Raw genomic sequence first — 4571 nt, 5'->3', positions numbered from 1 at the left:
AACAAAAACTGGTCTAAAGCAAAGACATGACAAATTGGCAAAAGCAGCGGTCTATATAAAGACCCAACAAATTGATTTTTAAAAATTTCAGACCATTTTGTTATGAGCTGGTGTCAGCATTTCATTTCACACTTGCTGCAAGCAAATCGATCTCACAGATCCGTTCAAAGATTTACTCTTGGTAAGAATGTCTTCTAGGAAAAGAGAATGGTTAGATGAACTTCACTTGACTGGCTATAATAAGCAGAATGTCTGGTTAAGTACCAGTTGATTCCTGTCAAACAGGCAGCTGAGAGAGTGGGCAGAAAGTTCCCAGAAGAGGTCTTAAGCTAACTAAAGCTTATCTGAAAATTGCTTAAGCGTTGTTATTCAGGAATGGCAATTTTTTTTTTTTCTTTCCCCAGAAGAAGGTTGTACATAATTTAATGAAATGATTTTGTCCCAGACCATGTTTGGGGCATTTTTTTTTACTCATTAATAAAGAAAATACTCATAGACACATAGTGTATATAGATCTTTACATGTAAAGGAAGCTGACATATGTCCCTGAACTGTTACAGTTGGAAAATGAGTGACTTCAATCACCACTTGGGCCATGGAACCTCTCTTGTCCCAATATGCCATCATCCAGTGTAAGTAGGCACATTAGGTAGATCACTTGGTGCAAGTTACAACTTGAACTGGCTTAAAATTAACACAACTAATTACAAGGAAGACGGGAGATTAAGGAACCCAAGGGCTAGAATGCAGCTGGGCCTTGGAAAGGTTGAATTAGGTGCCTAAAACCTGTTGGGGGATCCAGAGATTGCTTCCCCTGGTCTCCTGCTCTGCTTCTTTCTGTGCATCTGCTGCATTCTTTCTGGGGAACAGCTTTTCCTGCTACTCAGTCCAGTGGAAGATGATAGCAAACAGCTTCCAAGCTCACAAGTTCTAGCTATCTCAAAGGACTAACTCTCTTTCTTGCTCCCAATTCCAGATTTCTAAGGGGCTGGGCTTCTGATTTGCTCAACCTGGAACATTCCAATTTCACTAAACTGAGACCAGGGCATTGGATCTTTTCATATAAAAATGTGTGCTGGGTAGCCTCCCTATTAGATTGTGAAATTCTTGGAGAAGGAGGAATTGTTATAAGCTAGGCTGATATATATCAAAGTATATATATATGACATCAGGCTTGATCAAAAACAGATTATTAAATAATAAAGTTCAATATAGCAAGAGAGAAACCTGTAACTATTGATCAGCTTCAGAGAAAAAAACTTTCATCTTAGCTCTGGAAGGTACCACAAGGAACCTCTACAATGGCTTCCAAACCTGGCCAATCACCAGAAGCAGATGGCTGTAAAAATGGATTTCCTGGCTTTCTCCTGAGACCTGATTCATTAGGTCTAGAATCTGCATTAAAAATTTTTCCTTTTGATTTTGATAACCCAGCAGATTTGGGGACCACTGGTATACTGTCTGTTCTGGCCTCTGGATAGCAAAGAAATCTTATTTAAAGATTTCTCAGGGCCCGGCCGGGTGTGGCTCAGCGGTTGAGCATGGACCTAGGACTCAGGCAATTGGAGTTCGATTCCCGGTCAGGGCACATACCCGGGTTGCGGGCTGAAGTCGACTGATGACTCTCACCATTGATGTTTCTATCTCTCCCTCTCCTTTCCCCTCTCTGAAATCAATAAAGATATATATATATATATTTTTTTTTTAAAAGATTTTTCAGGGAAAGACACTCATACTCTGAATTTTTTCTTCTCATTGTTTGAGACTGGAAGAATGTTTCTGAGAGTCAGAAACTTTTTCTTTATAACCAAATAAGATTTTCTGTCTACAGCTGAAGCATACAGGCATGTTTTACCTTGTATGTATTCTATGCTTATTCTTTTCTCGTTTCTATCCAAGTCCTTCTAGACCTTTATACATGTACAATTCTGGAGTTACAATCAGTGGCATTCCATCATGGATGCATTATTCAACTTCACTTTTATATACCTGGACAGAAACATCTTCTTTTAAAATGTGCTGGAACTTCTGCTAGACTGTCATCCAATTCTCCTCTTCAGGGACTGGGACCATCTCAGCAGTGGCTTCAATCTTGCTCTCTAGTTCCAGCCTGGGTTTTGTCTGGAGGGTGTGCTAGACTGTGCTAGACATTCTCTGGAGCAGCTAAAAGAAAATGTAGTTTTGAGGGGTGGATGCAATTTCAGGGAACCAAGTGCAGAATGAGAGAAGCAATAATATCAGGCATTGAACAGAGCAGAGAGGTTAGAGGCAGCAACTCAGAGGAGAGTGTGAGAACTGGCATCATCAAACAGGCTGGGATATGGCCAGGCAGGATGGTCCGGCACTGGGCAGGGGCTAAGCAGATTTCTTGGGGTGCCGTCTCACTGAGGCTGTGTGAAGTGGTGGCAGGTTGGCCTGCTTAAGGCAAGGGTGTGGCAGTGGGACAGAGGCTGGGAGTTAGAAAGTTACCACTTGCTTGCTCATTTGATGCACATACCTGACTGATTTCCTCCATCTCTTATTGATTTCTGAACTAATTTTCTCTTCTATAACTCACTCTGTTGCAACCTCCCTTGGACTTTTCTACTTTCTTCTTTCAGGGTCTTCACTGTGGCCTGCTAGGCAGTCCTGTTGCGCACCGTGTGACACTAGGTGAGTCTTCAGTGGAGAGGCTCAGTGATATTAAGTGACTTGATTACAAAATGCTTCCTTTCTTTTGTACAGAGGCACCCATAACTACTGGGTGTACAAACAGGAGGGGAGAGAAAATGGGTCTATAAATAAAAACCTTTTCAACAGTATCTCATTGGAGAACTGCATTGAATTTTTATTTTAATCCTCACTCGAGGATATGTCTTTATTTTTTAATTTTTTTTAGAGAGAGGAAGGGGAGAGAGGAGGCAGAGAGAGAGAAACATCCGTGTGAGAGAGAAACATCCACGTGAGAGAGAAACATTTAGCGGTGGCCTCCCACATGTGCCCTGACTGGGAATGGAACCTACAATCTTTTGGTGTGTGGGATGATACTCCAACCAACTGAGCCATCTGGCCAGGGCTACATTGAATTTTTTTTTTTTTAATATATCTTTATTGATTTCAGAGAGAGGAAAGGAGGGGGAGAGAGAGAGATAGAAACATCAATGATGAGAGAGTCATTGATGGAGCCCACAACCCGGGCATGTGCCCCGACCGGGAATCGAACCCCGATCGCCTGGATATCTAGGTGGATGCTCAACCACTGAGCCACGCCAGCTGGGCTGCATTGAACTTTTGAGCACCGTGCTTCATGGACAGTGGTAAGTTGGGGTAGGTTTTGGAGGAAAAGGGTGAAAGAATTTAAAAAGTGAAAGAGTTGGGGCCTATGTCTGATGGGTTTAGAAACTGGAAATGGTTAACTTAAAAGTTGAGACCCCGAAGGGGGGGCATAGAGAAGCATAATCTGCTGAAATGCAGTGTTGAGGGCGGCCTTTGCAAAGACTTGACACATCTTCTTGGAGCATCAATTTAATCAATATGGGGGGAGATTATTTTCATGTGAGTCAGCTATAGCAATATCACGGAGTGCAAAATTCTCACAAATAAAATAGAAAACATAAGGTTAAAAGAATTTTTATGCTTTTGTTTGAGATGCGATGGTTTACTTTTCTGGATAGATGTGATTCATTCCTTCAGAAAGCACTCCAGTTCCCAGTTGCACCCCGGAGGATGGTGACCAGCTTTCTATCAGCCTGAGAGAACTAGGATTATAGGCTGCATGGAGGGTTTTAGCCTAAATACAAATAAGGACTTTCACTGGGGGTGACTGTAAAAAAATCAGATTATCAAAATGAATTTAGAAACAGCGAAAGTATACCCCTGACCTCACAGGAAAAATTAACATGGAGAGGAACTGATATGCTGCCCTACAAAATCTTCAGATGGGCTTCCCTCTGAGATAGAGTCCGGGGTGTGTGTGCTGCTGCTTCTTTAAAAATATGCTTTTATTGATTTCAGAGAGAGGAAGGGAGAGGGAGAGAGAGATGGAAACATCAACCATGAGAGAGAATCATTGAGAGGCTGCCTCCTGCACGCACCCCACTGGGGATTGAGCCAGCAACCCGGGCATGAGCCCTGGTCAGGAATCGAACCTCCTGGTTCATGGGTAGACGCTCAAGCACTGAGCCAGCTGCACCAGGTATTCCCAAGAAGTCTCCCATCCAAGTACTCACCAGGCCCGACCCTGCTTAGCTTCCGAGATCAGATGAGATCAGATGTGTTCAGGGTGATATGGCTGTAGACTGTTTTTTGGATGAGCCTTCAGTGAAATGGAATTATGGCTAACAGACCTCTTACTGAGGATCTCAGAGGACAGGATCAAGGAAGTGTTTCCCAGAATGTTGTTATATTTAGACCTTTTGAAGCAAGGACTCCTTGAGTATTTTCATATTAAATTCTGATTCCAGTTATGAAAGAAATACTATAGATTTAAGTGAAAAGTAAATGTCACACTCCTTAGTCTCGCCTTCCAAAAATAACTAGTTTTCTTATATATCCTTACATAAATTTTGTATAGACACACACACACATGCACA

The 4571-nt window shown here is 42.2% G+C and overlaps 1 pseudogene; it reads right to left on the bottom strand.

The window, feature by feature from the left end:
* Positions 1-4159: 4159 nt before the first annotated feature.
* Positions 4160-4278, bottom strand: LOC148093815 (5S ribosomal RNA; annotated as a pseudogene).
* Between the last annotated feature and the right edge of the window lie 293 nt (positions 4279-4571).

This window comes from Miniopterus natalensis, chromosome 2, assembly GCF_054644295.1.
Source record: "Miniopterus natalensis isolate mMinNat1 chromosome 2, mMinNat1.hap1, whole genome shotgun sequence".
In the NCBI taxonomy this organism is placed as follows: domain Eukaryota; kingdom Metazoa; phylum Chordata; class Mammalia; order Chiroptera; family Miniopteridae; genus Miniopterus; species Miniopterus natalensis.
The sequence above is the reverse complement of the archived record's forward strand: the minus strand, read 5'-3'. Positions and strand labels throughout refer to the sequence as shown.